Source organism: Chinchilla lanigera, unplaced genomic scaffold, assembly GCF_000276665.1.
Source record: "Chinchilla lanigera isolate Chin_1 unplaced genomic scaffold, ChiLan1.0 scaffold00012, whole genome shotgun sequence".
NCBI classification, from domain to species: domain Eukaryota; kingdom Metazoa; phylum Chordata; class Mammalia; order Rodentia; family Chinchillidae; genus Chinchilla; species Chinchilla lanigera.
In genome coordinates this window covers 20,881,215-20,902,030 of record NW_004955413.1, presented here as the reverse complement: position 1 = coordinate 20,902,030, position 20,816 = coordinate 20,881,215, and positions in this window count along the sequence as shown.

Here is a 20,816-nt window from a genome sequence, read left to right as displayed (position 1 = left end):
ACTCTAACTGCCATAGAGAGGATGTATTTTTTTTTTGTTGTTGTTGTTTTTTTGTTTTTTGTTTTTTGTTTTTCTCCGGTACCGGGAATTGAACTCACTACCTTGTGCTTGCCAGGCAGGCGCTTTGCCGCTGAGCTAAATCCCCAGCCCCGAGAGGATGTATTTTATAGGATATTCCTTACATGAAGATCAATCACAGCTTTACTACAATTATGAGAAGATTTGTGAATTTAGCTGTTTGTGCATTGTTACATGACTTGTCTAAAGACTATATGTGGAGCATATAGTCATGAAAGCCTATTTGTTTGAGCTCTTTTTCCACATGTATGATAAATTAACAAATACTATCATGTGTGCTTCATTTGAGAATAATTGAAAAATTCTCTACCAATAAAGTAATTGCATTTAGATTTTTATACATCTATCATTTCACCTAAAAATATGGCAGGATGTATCTCAAAAATAATAAGGGCTTTTAGAATGTTTTTTTCTTATTTTAATTCTCATATCTAAATCATTATTAACATGAATTTAAGCTGTAAATGTTGGAAAATAATTTAAGCTGCAATGATTATAATTTCAATTAGTAAATTAATGTTATCTGGATGCTAGAGGACATGCCAATGACAGATGTGCTTGTAGTCATTGATAAAGTTTCAATTAACAATAATCGTGCCTTGGATAAACCTCACTGGCTACAATAAGGCCACTGTGGAAAGCCGTGGTCATTGATAAAGAATGGAATTTATGTTGTGACTCTGGTATCAAAGAGAATAGCTATTTCACATACACCTTTTGCTACCTGCACTGAGAAGCAAATGGAAAAAAATGGCAAGTTCAGAAATGGGGGGTTATGCCGAAGGACATTCTCACTGACAATTAAGAGCTCTTTGTATTGTGGTTCTACCGACTCTTAATTCTGCAGTTGGTGTAAAATCCCATTATACATTTTCTGTGCCCCATTCCTGAGTTACAGAGAATTTCTAGAGGCAGTCACTGTACTCCATGCATTATTTAATCACTTTCAAACCCTCAGTGCACTTTGGTAATCTTTTAGTTGATCTCTATTTGATTTACTTTCAAATTTACCATTGTTGGTACTCCCTCTATCAGAACAGGTAGAGGATAGGGTATCAGACACATCTAGATGAGTATCATGAAAACTGCTGGAGGATAGAAGATAGGGAATGAAGCAGGAGGGCACATTTCAGGGCTAAGATACTAAAAGGACTCACTACCAAAACTTAGAGAGGAAGACCAAAGTCACAACTTCAAACCCAGGACTAGTTTGCGAGCAGAAATTAATCAAGTCAATAACACAAATTACCTGAAAAGCCCGCAACCATTTGGAATTTAATGTATTCTAAATCATCTATGAGTCCAAAAAGAAATCATGATAAAAATTAGAAAATACTTTGGAAGATGAAGCCAAAGCAGTGCTTAAAGAAATTTCTAACACTAAATGCTTATTTTGGAAAAGAAGAAATATTTCAAATCAATGATCTCAAAACTAGAAACATGAGTCAATTTAACCTAAAATAAATAGAAGGAAGGAAATAATGGAAAAAAGAACAGAAACCAATGGAAGACTAAATAGAAAAATTATTTTAAAAATCAACACAACTAAAGCTGGTTCTTTGAAAATAGCAATAAAATTGATAAAACTGTAGCTGGGCAGAGCAGATGGGAAAGACAGAGGAGGAGGAAGGAGGGAGAAGGGTGAGAGAGATATTGATGGTTGATATTACAAATGCAAAAGGAAGCATCATTGGACAGTCCATAAGTCTATCCTTAGATTTGATTTCTATTGCCATTAGCTTTGAAAAAATAATAAGAATATATTAGGAAAAATTTATATGAAATTAACAAATTCCTAAAGAAGCAAACACTATCCAGGCTCATTCAAGAAGAAATGGAGTACATAAATTGCCCTATATGTATAAAAGCAATTAAATGTGTATTAATCTAACTGGGTTGCTCTAGGATTTTTTGACCTCCAAAGAACTGTGCAATGAGGAATCAAGAACATTCAACAAACTTTTCTTACTGTCCTATCATTCACCCTAAAACGCCTCTATAAGCCCAACAATCTGTTTTCTATCTCTTCTGAGACTGAGAATGAAGGGTTCCTGATGACCAGTTCCCAAATATCCTTGGTTTTGCTCATACAAGTAGGATGGGTGAACTCTCAAATAGGAATAGGACAACACATAGAAAATTATATCGAAGGGCTGGGGATTTAGCTCAGCAGCACAGTGCCTGCCTGGCAAGCGTGAGGTTGTGAGTTCGATTCCCAGTATCAGAAAAAAAAAAAAGAAAATTATATTAGATCTGGATATTGAAGGGTAAGGACCAATTCATGTATCATGGAGAACGGAAAGGAAAGATTTTCAAATCATAATGCTGTGCTAGAGCATTCCTGATAGATTTCCAGAATGGCCTCCATTCATTGGAAGAGTTCCAGAGGAGACTATGGAAACTACAGTCTAAGGTGCTTCCTTTCTATACCTGGAAAGCAGATGGAAACTAAGATGAAGCAGAAACTAACTGAATGCCCAAAAAACAGAGTTAATTGAAAGAATTAACAAACATTTGATTAGAGCGAAGTCTTTGAAGAAGGCTTTTTTTTTTCTTTGAGACAAGGTTTCACTATGTAGTCCAGGCTGTCCTTGAACTCACTTTGTACCCAGGCTGGCCTCAGATTTACAGTGATCTTTCAACCTCAGCCTCCTGAGTGCTGGGATTGTAGGCATGAACCACCATGTCTGGCTTGAAGAAGGTTTGTTTTTTTTAATGGTAACTGGTATTGGAGAATAAGCTCTGTCATAGATACAAGACTAGCTTGAACACCTAAAAGAAAACATGAATACATAAGTATTTTCTAAATAATATAAATGTGCAAACAGTGGAATTATCTGGGATCACTACTAGAATTCTATTGATTTAAACCTTTTATGGATGAATTAAAACTTCAAGTTCAAAAATTACAAATTTTTTAGGTGAAAAGATGACAGATACACAAAGAAAAGCTGAAACTAGCCTAAAGAACAAGAAAGTGGCAGATAAATTTCTTTTTGAGAACCATCAAGTATCATTCATTTAGGTAAAAATTATTCAAATTGTATTTATAAAATGAGTTTCCAACACTAGGTCACAATTCTGAAAAGGAATCCAGGAGTTTTAGTACACTAGTGTTATGTGTCTGTTTTTAAAAGGAAACAATATGAGTAGAAATTTGTGTGTGTGTGCTTATGGAAATATTTGAATCTAATTAGAAAATTTCCTCAAATTCCAACCAATGTCACTGCCATCATAAATTGCCTGGGGATATAGCAATGTTCCATTTTACTCCCAATTCCATTAAATTACAGAAATAAGGAATCATCATTTTAAGAAACCTAGCAAGAATGTCTCTGAGTCAATGGCAGTGATGAGGTACAGGTTGTAATTTGTAATTACATCTGGGAGTAGAGTAACATATTTACTTCTTGACTTCAGTCAGCCTGAAGTAATTATGTGTTCCAGATTGGACTGCATTGAAAGGTCTGCTTAAAATCTTTGTATAGATTTCCCACTGTTCTCTAAGAAGAGTCTGCTCCTAATGTTATGCTCCCCTCCGGTTACTCATGCAGGCAAGCACAATAATCCTTTGTAGATTGGCTTTGTGATCGTTTTTTCTTATATACTATATATTCATGGGGTTGTAAAAAATTATGGTTGAAGGCCATTGTCATGGCTGTGTCTTAGAGAGGTCCGTTCTTAGGTCAGGCAGTAAGAATATCTAGTGCTGGTGCAGGTTGGGCCACAGGGAGATTGAATCATGAAAGAGATTTCAGCTGATACAATCTGTTTTCTTATTTAAAATTCTAGGGCAATCACTATTCAGTTGCCCTGCCCCTCACTCCAACCCCTTTAACTTTTCTTTCAAGGAAAGTTCTTGAAGAAAGAATGTAAGTGATCTTTATCTCACAGGAAACAAAAGCTGAATTTATTAAGCATAAGCACAGAATTTCCATAGCTATACTCTAAATGCTGTCTAGACCATTAACTTAAATCAGATAGTCTCTAAAGAATTTCATTTGTGATCCTTCATACAGTCCCATAAAAAGTCTTTCCTACTAAATTAATGACCTTGACCTTGTTCTGGGCAGAGAGATAGTCCACCTGTGTGAAGTGCTTCCTATTTCTGACTTCAATTTTGACCTACTTTATATACTAAACTGTGAGGGAAGAGCTCAGCAGAGACCATCAAACCAACATATTGTGGTGATAAGGAGCTCTCAGTAGGAGGCTGTGTCCAGAGCTGGGAGTAGCTCAGGTATGAGCTTCCTGGCTCAGGCATATGACCTGGAGAAATTAATTCTCTGAGCCAGTGTAAATCTATTCACTGGGAGACAGTAGCAGGAATAATAGCAACAAGCCTCCTCTGGTGGTTTTCCATCGTAAGGATAGAAAGGGCTGTGTTTGAAAATGCTTTGTAATCTGTAAAGCACCCTACTAATGTTCATTATTGTTATTGTTCCTTGTTTTGGATAACAATGCTTACACCATCGTCATTTCCCAAGCCAGTTTTTGATGGGTTCTGAATTGTTTGACATGGACAATGGCTGGCATTTTACCCCCTCTGCTTTCTATGCCTATCCAGTCCAGAAACACACAATGCAAAACCCTTGGCGAGTGTCCAGTCATTCTTTCCAGTGCTGAAACTGGTTTCTCTTTTGCATCCTACACACCACCGTAAGCTCAGATTTCCCTTGGACTCGCTACAGCCCCACCTTAAATTACGTTGTTAAGATGTACATAAGTAATTAAGTATTATAGTGCGTTTTTTTGATACTTGTTTTATCCTCAGAACTTCATGAAACATTTAAAAGTTCTATATGACCATGAGCAAGTCACTTAATTTTTCCCAGTCTTGGTTTCCTTATTTACTTATTTTTTATTAGGTTTACTGGTACAATTTAGATATATACAATGATCACATTCATCAAAGGGAATATGTACCTATATACATGATCTGTCCTGGTTCCTCTTTTTTTTTTCTTTAAATCCCCTACCCTCCCTTCAATCCCTCTTTCTTTCCTAATTACAAAGCTTTGTTTCCATTTTATCTTTCTTTTATTGTGTTTTTCTTTTCTTTCCTTCTTCTTCCTCCTAGCTCCCCTTTCTTTTGAACAGTTTTCAACCTGTTTCTCAAAATCTATTATGTACTTTGGTCCTTATTTACCCTTTTGGTTTCTCACACCAAAGAAACTGTGCGGTATTTACAGGTGTGACCAATTTATTTCACTTAAGAGTGTGCTTAGTAGGTATATTCGTTTACCAAGGAATGTTTCGAGTTTATCCTTCTTTATGGCTGAGTGGTATTCCATTGTAAAAAAAAAACCCATGACATCTTCTTTTATCCATTCCTCAGTTGGTGGGCATTTGGGTTGTTTCCAAGAGTTAACTATTACAAACTGTGCTGCTATAAACACAGGTGTGCATATATCACTGTGGTTTGATATTTTTAATTCTTCTGGTAAGATACCCAGCAGGGAATTCCTGGGTCAAATGAGACTTCTAATCCTAGTTTTTTGAGGAATCTTCACACTGATTTCCATGGTGGTGGAACCAATCTACATTCCAACCACAGGAGAGCAGGGTTCCTTTTTCTCCGCAGCCCTGTCAGCATTTGTTATTAGTTGATTTCTCAATAACTGCCATTCTTTCTCGAGTGAGATGGAGTCTCAGTGTTGTTGTAATTTGCATCGCTCGAATAATCAGTGATGTTGAACATTTTCTCTTTTATAAAGTGAGAGAAGCTGGTTGTGGTGGCACCTGCCTGTAATCCCAGCACTCTGGGAGTCTGAGGCAGAGAAGTACAAGCTTGTGCCCAGTCTGGGCAATTTAGTGATTTAATGAGATACTGTTTCAAAATATAAAAAGACATGGGGATATATCACAGAGGAGAAAAGGCCCTGGGTTCAATCCCCAGTATTGCCAAAAGTAGAAATAAAATGAGGGAGTTTATATGTCTTCTAAGGTCTTCTCCAGCTTTAAAATTTTATGTTATTTCTGTAATGTCTCCTTTAAGGGTTAAAAAAGTTCCCATTAGAGATGCTATGTGTAATAGGGATATCATATTTTTCTAATGGATGAATTTTTTTAGGAGCTTTGTTAAATCATGATTATCCACCAACTTGCTGACTTCAGGTGCTTTATGCAAACTTCATATTTTGATATCCAGCAGGCATTACTATGTCTGTTTCAGTCCTTTCATGAATATAACATGTCAGAGTTACTACCCTGCAAGACAAAAGGGTTATTCTTTTTTCTTTTTATTTTTTCAAGAGAAGCTATGTCAGAGTCAAGGATCAGAGCTGGCAGGGAGTGTGCAGAACACTGGTGAGTGTAGCAGCCCAGTACTTGTCCTTTCTAGTTGCTGTGTCCAGGATCAATGCAATCTCAGCGTCTCCCCCTAAGGTGTCCATGCACAAACACAGCTTTAGACAATTTGACACACAATACATGTGTACATTTCCAATTACATAGATGTATATAAAAGGTATGAATGTGTGGGTTAAGGTTTATGTAATCATTAAGTATATTACCTTTGCTCTCAAGGAATTTACTGTCTTAAACAATGTAGATTAAAATGGCAACTGACATAAGTGCTCTGATTATCTGCATGTTCCTGACTATACACTGCTGTGTTTTGAGTGCGGTTTAATTGTTTAATTAGTCTTCCAAGGGTCCATATACCATATATGCTATATAGCATATATCTCATATGCTATATAGCATATATCTCATGTACTATATAGCATATATTCCATATGCTATATAATTGGTCCATAGAGTGGTGGTATTAAGAAGTGGTATGGACACTTAAAAGCTGGGGTCTTATGGGAGATCCTTAGGTTACTGAGGTTGTGTCTTTGAAAGGGATTGTGTGACCCTGCCCATCCTTTCTGGCCTGGTTTGAGACATAATTTCTTCCCCTGCATATGCTCCTGCTATGATATGTCATCATCCTCCATCTTCACCAGTGGCCAGACCAATGGAGTGACTGATCTTGAGCTTTACTTTTCAAAACTGTCAGCTAAATACATGTTTTTGCTTTATAAACTAGATACCTTGGTGCTTTGTTATGGTGCCAAAAGGCTGACTATTATATACACATATACATTGTCCAACCTAGTATATACTGAGTGTAAATCTTGTGATAAAACTAATACAAATGTTTTACACATATTCATTTAATTCATTCTCCCAACAAGTTTTGAGATAGGACCATAATCCTCAGTATATAGAGGAGGATGCTAAATCACACAGAAGTTAAGGGACTCACCCAAGTTCTTACAACAAGCAAGTGACAAAGAGGCAAGATTTTCCCCAGTTAGCTCCATAGACTAGGTGCTCAATCTGTCCACTAGACTGCCTGTATGAGAAATGCTGGTTTCATGTCAAACTTTGGCAACAAGAACTCCCAGGCCCCTCCTCCTTGTCCTTCAAGAGCTGTGCATGTGATTAGTGGACAGTCGTGAGCTTTACTAGCAGCACAATCCTACCAGATCTTGCCCATTGATATCCAAGGATACTGTCATAGACTGATTACTTGACTTAGGTTCTTACATGGAGATTTGCATGCAGGAAGTTAACTGGGGAGATCTCTCAGGAACACCTCTGAGAATGTGTAGGAAGCAGGGAAGAGCCAACATCCGTTCAGAGGAGACAGAGGACTTCACTTGTGTTGCAGTTACAACATATTGCCTCAACAGATTCCTCAGGTTTCTCTACAGCTGGAGTAGCCCTTCTGAATTCAGGGAGGAGCACAGGGCCACTGTGCCTGCATTTCCAGTAGGCAATGGATACTGGCTGCCCTAGGAGAGGGAGGCAGAGCCCTTGGACTGAGGGCAGTGCATGGGAATGAACTGACAGTGAATCCTCACTAAGCAACTCTTCCAGCAACAGAGAAAGCAAGAGCTCAGATCTAAAAGGGGGCAGTGCACCATATAGCTATGCTAGCCCCTCAGAGGTATATTGAAATGACAAGCATCCAACATAGTATGTTAAGAAGGGAGCTTTCTACTTTGTTCTCAGCAATATTTCTTTGCTTTGGAAAAGCTAATAATGTCATGTATAATAGCAAGTAATTAGGAATGAGGGAGAAAATGTTTGCCTGCTCTCCCTCCTTCACAGGTTCTACTTCTTTTCACCCTACAGCTGGATCACCAAAGCTCTTGCAAAAAGTTGCAGCAGTAGCTCAGCCAGGGAAATTCAGACTGGCCAGTCTCTGAGAGCAAATATGACTGATGGACAGTCAGCCCCTCTCTCCCTGCAAGAAAACCTCACGTCCAATCTCTGGGATGTTAGAGCATTATATCCTTCTGAATGCAAGCTGACTCCTGACATAAAAACCAGAGCCCAGGTAAGGTTGGAATGTGCATTATATCTAGAATGACAAAACAGTAACATATTAGAAACTTGTCTCTGTAGATCTCCTCTTACTCAACAACAAAGTATTATTACACCATTTTCTTCATCTATCTTCATCTCTCTTTCCACCCCCACTCCCATCCTGTGTGTGTGTGTGTGTGTGTGTGTGTGTGTGTTTGGAAAAACATGGTGATTAGTTTTACTTATAGCAATATTGATATGTTTTGAGGGCTATAGTTGCTAAAACTACTGACCCCAGAGTTTATGTGAATTGCCCATGATCTACAGCCAGTGAGTGAGAAAACATTGATTTGAAACTCTCTGTCCATATCCAAAATTCATGTAGAAAATACTTGAAAAGCGATTGAAGTTCCTTGATCTCATTTGAGGTGTTTTGGGGCAAATATTAGCCTTGAAAGGCCGTGAAATGAGTTTAGGTGTGGATTTTACGTGTGCGCCTGCCCACATTTCCCCTAGGATAAGATTTATGTGCTCTGTGTGTGGTGGCAGGCGCTAATTGCTTATACATCCACAGTAATACACAGTCTTTATTTAACTAGAACACTTTAATGACTGGTTTTTGCCTGGCTAGAAACAGCCTCTAATCTTCTTGGTAGAAAATGGTGAATTTTTCTCTCACAGCTGGTAGGGGCTCCAATTAGAATAGGATAGTTAACTTTTCATGTGTTGTAGGATCTCAGATAAGAATATGCATTGTACAGCTGCATAATGTCATTGTGCAAACTCCAGTGAGTTTGCCTGTGAATGTTCCTTATAGAATTTTTCCATCACACCTAAAATTGCCGCTGGTAAACTTACCTGATGACTTAAGAATCTTTCGTGTCTGTGTTTTGATGGGTGTCATTATCTAAATGATTACACTTCACAATGAAAACATTAGGCTTGATGCCTGCAAATTAGAGAAAGACTCTTATCTTTGCTACCACTGCTAGGTGAGGGACAAAACAAAGTGAGTGCAAGGGTACTACACTCTTATCTTGGAGCAGAAATGAATTAAAATGCACTTTCTCCCATCCCCCAAGAGCCTCCCGACAAAATTTCTTCCATAGACTGTGTAAGTGTAGTCTCAACCATTCCCAGCATACTGCCTGTGATTTTGCCTTTTTCTTAAACAGTACCAGGTTTTAGAAAGTCGTGTCAGGCTGTTGAAACCAAAACAGGCTAAAATATTTTGCAAGTTAAGGCCTTTATTCAAAGAATTGAGTTACTGAAAGATTAGCCTTGTACCAAAATACTAAACGGCTGTGGAAGAAATCCGAGAAACACAATTTAACATTATTAAAGACTAGAAGAGACAGGAACTGAGTCATGGGAAAAGAAAGTATTGAGAAGGGTCAGTTAACCAAAGGCTCAGAGACATGTCAGGATCTGTAGAGGACAGGAAAAGGACATGTAGAAATGCCTTAGTTTTTACTATACGCATTTTTTTTTTCTTTCTTACACAAGTGATTGTATATTGCTCGTAGGCAGCTTAAGTAACTGAACAACCAGTGTATATTCTCAACTGTGACCATAGGAGGATGAGTGTATTCCATTTATAACATTGTTTTGTAAAAGATCACAACAAAACCTTCTGTGACAACATGATACATTAGCCAATACAACACAACAGGGCTAAAACATAGTGAGACACAGTCACTGAACAAAGCAAGCCACAGGCACTTCCCACCAGGTCCAGGGAAACCCAGGAAAGTGCATCATGAGGAGTGATTTCATTCAGCAAAGATGCTATAGGCATTAGGAGACAACTTGGAATGTGCAGACAAAGGGCTGTGAAACTTTATTTCCATATGAAGTTATTATTCTTTTAACATCCTCATGAAGGAAGGCTTGCATGTCCAATAATAAAACTTCAGTGCCACTGACAGTGTTGTAGAGCTCAGCCAACAATCTCCAAGCCTGCTGTAAACAAGTTGTTTTGAAAGAGGAAATCTTGAGAACAGAGCGGCTCTTACAAGGGGCTGAGTACAGTCAGGCTGTGGTCTGTAGTACTGCCTATACGTAAGTTTCTAGTTTTTCTCTCTGACATGCTGGTCATGATTTTCCTCCCAGCATGAGAAGCAGCCTTGCTGGATCTGTGTGTTGTGAGTATTCTTACTGAGGTTCAGGTTCAACTCAAGCCCTGTCACTTTCTTTCTCACTCACTAAGTCCTCCTTTTCACCTCTATCGCCTTTGATAACCTGCACTGTTATCATCGATTTTTGTGAAGTCCATTATAATTCATTTTAAAGATGGATTTTTTTCTTAAGTAGAAGAAATGGAGATTTTCTTGTACTCTAGAACTATTCTTATACTTCTATTGTTTTTACTCAATCTGTTAACATAGTACTGGACTCAGTATTGGCCATCAGCAAATACCTGTAAGAATGAATGAATGATATTGCATATCTGTTAGGAATTGCCAATTTTTTAGTAACAGTTACCTGATAACAGTGATTAAAAGATACAGGTTTTTTTTTCTTATACATTTTTTAAAATGTTGAGGCTGGGGGGTGTATCTCAGTGGTGGGGTGCTTTCCTAACATGCACAGGTCTGTGGGTTCAATTCTCTGTGCAATAACAATGAAAAATGTCTGCAAGTAGGAAGTCCCGAAGTACGTAGTAATTGTGCAATGTTGTCAATAGCCTAGGCTCCTTCTAGGTGTCTGTTCCACTGTTCTTAGTATGCAGAGACTTGTTAATGTTTCCTCATAGTAATAAAATTGCGGTGGCTGCTCCAGCTTGCATACCTCAGCTAAAGATGAATCAGTTCTCTTTGAACAGGTTACTAGAAAGCACACCCACATAACCACTGCATGTATCGCTTTGGTGACTTCAATTTTTAAGGGAGTTTGAGAAGTATAATCTTTAGTTGTATACATCATAATGCTGGAAAAAATTGAATTCCATTAGTAAGAAAAGATACAGGTTCGATTATTACCAATCTCTACCATAAGTAAGTGCCAAAGTTGGATTCTAAGAGGGATTCTCTTAGTTTACCTACAATATTGGAAGTTCTCCAAATATAATTGTGGAGGAAAAGAAATGATTTGGAATTTAAACAAGAAAATAGTAAAAAGAACTTATATCAGTCATCCTAGAAAGGATTGATGAGCCAAAGATCTGGAGATGTGAAAGTTGAAGAGAAAAGCATGGTTCTAGGAATAAAAGGAGACTGCAAAGGGACTGGAACTCTCAATGCTGTTGAAAAGTAAGCACTGTGGGAAAGGTAAGAAAGAATGGAAAGATCTGGGCTTCTTCCCAGCAGCTATGGGCTGGTGGTGGAATGGAGGTACAAGATTCCAGGGGCCCAGCTGCTCCAGGGAGGATAGCTTAGACTTCAGCTTTCTAAGAGGAGCAGAGATACAGATGCTTACAGTGGAGAAGATTCATGAGCTCTCACAGTATAGAAGCACATGCCTTGAATGTGCTTTACATATTTCCTCACAGTGCCAAGCACAGATGGGTTTTCTCTTTGTTGTAAAAACAATATAACTACATTTTAGAAAACAGAGGGGGGGGAATTACTCATATTCCCACCACCTACACAACTTATGTTCTCAGTTGGTTGTGTTGCCTCCCACATAATGCACTCAGTTGCAGGCATGTCTTATGCGTATCTGTCTAACCTTTTGTTTTAAATGATAGTACAAGCATTTTTTCATGTTACAACATAGCTTTTATAATTAATTTATGAATTTTTAGTAAGTGTTTCAGGCAGCAATTTTGGAATACTCCAGATCACAGATGAAGACCCTGATTTGTGTGAAACTAGAGAGGATGGTGAAAACTCAACCAAATTATCAGGAATAAACAAGGACATGACTCATTTTTTTTTGTCTTGCTGTTAAGAGACCCCTGGTTTGATTTTTCTTATCTTGATGTTGCAAATGTTGATCTTCTCTTTCAGTCAACTTCATTCCTCAATCTTTGAAGTCACGGATATTGCAAAGTTCTTTGGAATTAAAAATCAAGATCTGTAGCTAATAAGGGCAAGAATGACCAGTAGATGGGTCTCCCCTTCTGCTTCTCCCACAAAAGAGCTATTGCTTCCCTGTAGAAGTATAAAAAAAGATGCTCTATATATCCTTACCTGGGGTGCAAAGTAATACAGTGATGATACTTTGTTGCATTCTCATTTTTCTACCTGGGGCCAAAGAACATCGCTTGTGTTTTCTCAGGTTGGAAGAGATTTAAATTTTCTAAAAACCTTACTCCTTTACCCCATTGTTGAACTCCTACAGTCTTTTTTGGCAAAAGTGAATCCAAAAACACATGAAGGAAAATTCTCATTAAGTTAGAATTAAAGGTGCAAAAAAAAAAAAATCTGAAAAAAATCAAAACAAACAGAAATCTTGGAACTGTTTCTAGTGGTGAGTGTTGTGTTAATAAGAGTCCTTTGAAACATGATCTTGGTCTGTGATCTGGAGTATCCCAAAGTTGTTATTTGAAACACTTACCAGAAACCCATAAATTAATTACAAAAGCTATGTTGTAACATGAAAAGTGCTTATATTATAATGTTAAAATAAAAGGATAGACAATCACATACAAACCATGACTCCAACTGTGTGGATCATGTGGGAGGGAACACAACCACCTGAGAACATAAGTTGTGTAGGTGGTGGGAATATGAGTAATTCCCCCCCACTGTTTTCTAAAATGTAGTTATATTGTTTTTACAACAAAGTGAAAACCCATCTGTGCTTGGCACTTCGAGGAAATATGTAAGGCACATTCAAGGCATGTGCTTCTATACTGTGAGAGCTCATGAATCTTCTCCACTGTAAGCATGTGTATCTCTGCTCCCCTTAGAAAGCTGAAGTCTAAGTTGTCCTCCCTGGAGCAGCTGGGCCCCTGGAATCTTGTACCTCCATTCCATCACCAGCCCATAGCTGCTGGGAAGAAGCCCAGATCCTTCCATTCTTTCTTACCTTTACCACAGTGCTTACTTTTCAACACGATCGAGAGTTCCAGTCCCTTTGCAGTCTGCTTTTATTCCTAGAATGCCCAGTTTTCCCCACTTTGACATCCTATGTTGTGCAATCTAAACTCACCTGCTTTCTCAGCTGCACCCTTCTGACTCGACACTTCTTCCTCCTGACTCTGTGAGCAGCAAACCTTTCATCATGGTACAATGCGCCTATCCCTCCGGGTCACTTAATATTGCTAGACACAGTCATACTACTCTCTGGGCAGAATACCTCCAAAAGTGTTTCCTGCCATACGCTGGTGCCAATGCCACTTAATAATCTTATACTTTCTGTTGGCCACATCTGTCTGTTCTTTCCCACACTGGTGATCCAAAATCTCTCTGCTTCTGCAACTCCTTAAATGCATATCTCCAAGGTTCTGTCTTTAGTATGTTCTCCTCCCTGTGTTTGTTCTTTTCTAACAACCATCAGCTGAATATCCATCCCATAATTCTACCCTTTCTCTGACCCTACACATCCATATTGCACTGAATATTTGGCCAGTTTACACAAGCATGTCAAAGTCAAGCCCATTTAACTGTGTGATTTTAGCTTCTACATTTTAATTAATTATTAACAACATTTGTCCAGCCACTAATTCAGATGTCTGTGATGATATTTTACTGGACTTTCCCTTTCACCAGCCTTTGCCTTTCTCCTCTCCCCCATCTGTACAAGCATGTTCTGTGAATTCTACCTCTTGCCGTTTTCTAAATCTCTCCATGCTCTTCATTCTCATCTTTGGTGTTTAAGTCATTTTTCCATCATAAATGACCCAAATTAGTACAGTGATCTCATACCCGGTCTCCTCGACTTCTGAGTTACTTTCTCCTAGCCAGTCTCCTTTCCTCTTACAAATATGTAAAACCCAGCTCTTTGTACCGGTATGACTTAAAGCTCTTCCATAAGCTTTCTCATCACTTAGCAAGCAGAAAATGCTCAAATTTCCTAATGTGGCATGCAAAGCCCTTTGTGATTAGAACTCAGTCTTACCTTTCCAGGGTTGAAACTTGTTTTCACCAGTTTCGTGCACTAAGCCACACTGAACATTCATTTCCACAAATGTGCCCCTCTTGACGAGTCTCCACATTGTTCCATAGCTGTTCAGTTTTCTGCTGATCATCTGTTGGTCTTTTAATTCAGTGGTGGCAAAACTATGGCACGTGTGCTGCAGACGGCTGCTTGTATCGTTGAAAGCTCTAACAGCTCATCACCCCTAATCCTTGACTTCCAAGCAAAGTCAGGGCTTTCACCTCCCTTTCCGTGGTTCTTTGGTGACATAGCTATTTCTGTGCTCATTTCTTTTTACTGTGATTATTCCTTTTTGAGGGGTGGGATGGGGAAGTGAGGCATGGTTTCACTATGTAGTTCATGCTAGCCTTGAACTACTACATAGCCCAGTCTGGTCTCAAACTCACAGTGATGCTCCTGCCTCAGACTCCTGAGTGCTGGGATTACAACTGTGTGACACCACGCCTAGCTAGCATGACTGTTCTTATTTCTGTTTTCTGCACTAGAGCATGATTCCCTTGAAGACAAGAACCATATTTCTATCATTTTTGTCCCCCTAGTGCCTGACATGTATTAATTGCCTAGAAAATGTTAGAAAGAAAAATAAATCACAACATCTCTTGACACTAATCTCCTGTTTTGCAGTCATTTTCCTTTACCTTCTTGAATGAATTCTTAGCACTGCATAACTTACTCCTTTACTTCCCATTCACCTTTCCAACTCAAGGTGATCAGATCCCCACCCTGTGCACTTCCAAGCAGCACACCGGGAAAGGTCAGCAGTGACTCACATGCGGCCAAATTCCACAGACACTTTCCAGTACTTATCTAGGTTGTCTTACGCCTGTGACACCAGAAACTCAACTCCTCTTCCCTCCCCTCCTGCCTTCCCCTTCTCCTCCCGACAGTGTACATTCCTCCTTTATCTTCCACCCTTTTATCTTCTCTTCCTTTGTCACTTCTGTTCGCCTTTCCCTGAGGTTTAGGCCTCAGTCTACTGCTCTTCTTATTTTCTACATTCAGTACAGAATGATGTCATTTATTACAATGTCAGAAGCCTCCTTCTGAATTTTTTTTGTGGAAACTCCTATAATCTTAAGTTCCCCCAGCTGCAAAATGGGATAAAAATAGAATTTAACTGAGATACTGCTAGAGGATTAAATGAGATGCACAGAAGTGGACGCAGAGTAAAACATCATACGCACTTTGATGTCCTGGTTATTGTACTTATGCACTGTGCCTTACCCACTCTTGTATCACTAGGTCAAGGAAATTGGTTTGTATATCATGGGTACTCAGCACATCACCATTGAACTGAATAAAGTAGAATGCACTTGCGCATTAGAGAACACTTATGGATGGTCGCATATTAAGAGTGTACAAATGAGGCGACTACAACAAGGGGCTCAGACAATTTCTTCCCATAAATGCCAACATATTGTAGAGAGGGGTGCTATATTTCAATATTATGTATTGACTACCAAGAGGCCCTGCTCAGATCCAGCTTCCAGGATGGAAGTTCCCATTCCAGGTGATCCGAGCTCTAGGCCATCTGGATGACTGGATGAAGCTCTGCTGAGACACCATTGCAGCTCCATTTCCTCCTTCTGCCAAGTTTTGCTTCCTCTACAGCTCTACAAGTATTAATCCCCAAAGGGCTGTATGTAATATCCTGCATCCGCATTTCTTAGATTAGGATCTGTTTTCTGGAGAAGTCAGCCTACAACATTTGGTGAAGAATGAGTCTGGTGAATTAGATCTTAGACACGCTATAGATGAGATGTGTATGAAATACCTAGCAGCATGCCTGGCACCAAAATGGGAGCTGTGAGGGTGGTATTTGCTTGACAAGTTAAGGGATTTGGAAGGGGGTGCCAAGATAGAACTAAGCTGCTCACACCAACTTTAATTCCTACCTGAACTTGTACCTTAAATATATATCATGAGTCTTTTAGGCTTTCTGCTCATTCATATGTGTTTTCCATTCATTATGTCCTACTGGGAATTGCAAATACAGAAACTGAATGAAGTCCCCAAGGCTCATGAATATGGCACACCCATAGGGAAACTGGCGAGCCCTGGGCTGGGATCATATATCCTTTGACAGGCAATGATTAGGCCAAGTGCTGGGCTGTGTTTTTATTCTCCATATTGCATTGGAATTTCACCCTAGAATGATTTATTCTGGAGAAAGACCCACTAAACATCTAAAAGAGGATTTAGTTATTAAAACTTCTCTCAAGGGCATAGCTAATCATAAATTAATTCTTAGCATGGATAGCTAGGACAGATTTCATTTTTTCTTTTTCAAATTATGTGGTGTATTATAGTCCTATTTATGAATTACAAAGGAAAATCTATATTGAAAAGTAATACATGTGCATAAGAATAAGCAATGCAGAATTATACAAATTAAAAAGTTAAAGTCCTGTATCATCCCACTATCTACAGTGCCACTCCTCAGAAACAGTCACTGATGAATTTAAGGTACATTTATAGTAAAACTGCGAATATAAATGTGCAAATATGGATGGTGAATCACACCATGAAATACTCTATGCTGATATAGAAAGAATGAAAACTTCTACTCTCACACCCATCCTTCCAATCAAGTGAATCCTCCCTGTATGTGGCAGCAAAGACATTGCTGGAATATCAACAGCTTTCTTTTTGTTCTTTCACAAAACAGCTTCCCACTAGGACAGCAGTGGAGTCACCCATTTCTTTGGAAGTTCACTTTGTTCTGAAAGTGGTGACATCTCACACTGCAACCTGGTTGGAAGGGCTTCTCTTCTGGTTTTTTATATCTTCAGTCCTCATATTTGTGACACATCTAGATTTGCTGTTTTCATTAGCATATATCACTTTCAATTTAATAGCAACAGATAATTAGTTTCTGCTTCTCAGAACACTGCTAGTATTTCTCCTTCCATTCATTTCTACCTGTTACAACTTGTGCTCTCTCCCAAATTCTGAACTGCATTTCCTGTATATATGACAGTAAAAGGCCTCCGTTATTACTGCAGAAATGATTAAGAATAGATTTAAGAAAGCTCTCCGGATTTTGAGGCTTGTAAAACCATGAAAAAAACTACCAATGAAAATGATACCCCTTGCTCTGGAGAATTTTAGAACATAAGATGTTTGAACATTAAAAAATTAGAAATCAAGTCCATTTTACTGAAGCTGAATATTCACCAGCACAGAAGAATCATCTACTATGCAGACAGAAAACGTCCAAACTGTGGGTAGCTTAGATTTAAATGCATTTAGAAGCAAGAATCAGTTTACACACATTTGGATAGATTCAAAGATTTGGTGCCAGGATGTGGACTGAATCTCTTGCATTAAGAAATCAAACATTATTGCTACTTTTCAGCTTTTCCAGCATTTTCAGCAGAAACTAACCAATAAACCATTATGTAGTTATATGAAGAAAAATTTAAAAAGGTTAACCATAGCTTTACTTGTTTTATTGAGGAGACATAGATTTAATTTTTTTCAGATTTGCATCAAAACAGATGGTCTTTAATTACAGATTGCCATTTTTCTTCTTAGATACAAAGGGCTAATTTATATTTGCATTTTCTTTATCAAAAATGTAGTTAGAAGTAAACACCAATTGTTATATCTATTGCATTGATTATATGTAAGCAGGATATTTTTCTAGTTTCTGTTTTGTTTCGTGGTACTGAGGATCAAGCCCAGAGGTGCTATATTACTGAGCTACATTGCCAGCCTTTTTTGTTTTGTGAGAGGGTCTTGCTAATTTTCCTGAGGTAGGGGCTTGCTAAGTTACTTAGGGTGGCCTTGAACTTGTAATCCACCTGCTTCTGCTTCCCATGTGGCTGGGATTACAGACATGAACCAACACGCCTATTTTTCTAGCTTTTCATGGGCTGTTTGCAGGTCTTTAAATTGTTGCATTGGGATTAATCTTGTCTTTCAAACCTTTTCTTTAGAACGAGTGGAATTCACTTCAAGGAGATTAGAGAAAAAGGGAAAAGCATGTTTTTTTTTTAAATCTATATGGAGAAAACACTGTAATGCCAACCAACAACTAAAAGATGCAAATGCAACATGAATTTAAAAGTAAAATAAATTTGTAAAATAAAGCTGTGTAAAACATTGACATACTGGAAATAGTATGCAATATGGTAAAACTCTTGCAGAGAGTAAAATGAAATCTACAATGAGTCAGAAAATTAATGTTCTTGTCTGAAATAGGAGAACTGATACATGACCATGAGCACAACTTTTTATATTAAGCATCTTATAAGCCCAGAACTTTTATCTTAAAATGGTCATTTGTTCTTAGAGCAAAGAAGATGGTAGTTGAAGTGAGTAGTGATCTATAAAATAAAGACTATCTACAAAATTTTCACTTGCTACCAAAGTTTATAACCTGATACCACCAGTGCTTTTTTCTATCTACAAAATTTTCAATTGCTACCAAAGTTTATAACCAGATACCACCAGCACTGTTTTCTGAGTGTGTAGGAAGAAGCATACCTGAACCTGCGAGTGGTGGCACACACCTGTGATCTCAGCACTCTGGAACGCTAAGGTAGATGATAGCAAATTTGAGCCCACCCTAGGTAACTTAGTGAGGCCCTGTCTAGAAAAAAAAAATTAAAAGGATGGGGGATGTAGCTCAGTGAGAAGGCCCTTGGTTCAGCCTCCAAACCAACAAAACAAAGCTCCCAAGAAACAATAAAAAAACTTAAGCCAGTAAACTTTCATACAATAAATATTTAATAGTTATTATACCTAGAGTATTGTTTACTCATACTTAATTGGCCACACCCACTTAAATATCAGCATACAAGGAAATCTCAACTTTCTGTGCTGGGAGAACCTTCCTCTGTAACTATCAGCACAGCCTGGTGCCTAGGACAACTCACAACAAAGCTGGCTGTGCTGTCTTGGGGATCCAAACATGGAGGACTGGATACACGGATATCCCGCTGAAACTTCCTGGCACTGGCAAGAGGTTAAAATCTCAGAATATCTAAAAAACAAGTAAGTAGCTCTGAAACAATGCTGGAAAGGGCCTGATAAATTCTTCAGGATTAACACTGAAGTCGGATGCAAATGAATTTAATCCCCTTGATATTTAGGGGAAATTAAAACTTATGAATTAAATATGAAACTCTTCTTTTGTTGCAATTCTCTTTTGCAAATATTGCAATAATCTTGCTTTGTCAACATTATTGGAAAGCTACTTTCTAGCCTTCTTGAACATATTCCCCTACTGAGTACCATGTGCTTAGAATTTTGATGATGAGGGAATTGATTTGTTTTTAAGATCCTGAACATTTTTTTGCATAAAATGTTAATGTTAGAAAATAGACAAAAATGTGTTCTATTTTTGTATCATTAATGGTACTCTTTGAAATGGATCATAAACTCTTTTATTCTTGCCATAAACTTATTGAAAGCTTTTGCTATTGTCTTAAAAAGATAGGCTAAATCATTGTAAGATTTTTGTAAGAAAACAAAAAAATTGAGAACTTTTAGGTTTTCTATCCAATGGTAAAGTATTCATAAGATGAGAAATATGTTCTCATAATGAACATTTTCTATTATTTCATAGTTAAGTGTCTCAATAAGATATTTTAAATTCTGAAACCCCTTCTACTTATATGAAGTCTAAATATGTATTTTTATAGTCATTAATTCATTATCACATTTGACGGGTTATATTTGTGTAGTTTGATGCATTATCCTTTCTGCTTGCAGCAAGTAAAAATTTCAGAAAAGAGCAAATTAAGTTTTTGTGTACCGGATGACCTGCTGCAATGCAGATTTGAAAAAATATCAAATCTCTCTAGCACATTTTATTAAATCCCTAGCTCCTTGGAAGGCCTTATGTCTTAATGAATCATATTTTAAAAGGAAAAAAATAATGTTTAAAAAGGAAGCAGGAAAGCAATTTTCTTATTTTAAGAATATAAGTGAATATTTTTTTTTCAGTTTTTCATTTTTTCCAAAGTGAGAACTGAAGACCAATGCATCAGTTTAAGTTATTTCAGTTCAGATCATTCAGCAAATGTTTTCTAAGCATCAACAGGTGCTGGCATTGAAAGAGGTACTGAGGACACCAAGATGAGGGAGAAAATGCATTTTAATTTGAGGGACTCAGTGGCTGCGAGGGAGACAGGCACACACCATGAACACATTTGAAATCATGGCAATGGTTGCGATGGAGTTTCCTCAGGAAGCTGTAAGAACCTGGAGGGAGGAGCCCTGAAGTTAGCTGTGGATGGATGCTCTTAGCAGGAGAAAATGCCTGAACTGTGCTTCAGGCTTGAAAAGGAGGTTTACGGCTAAGGAAGACTGAGGTGGGAAAGAGGAAAAGGAGAAATGCGGTTGGGGAGACTAGAGGGCAATTCACAGAGGGCAAAGGT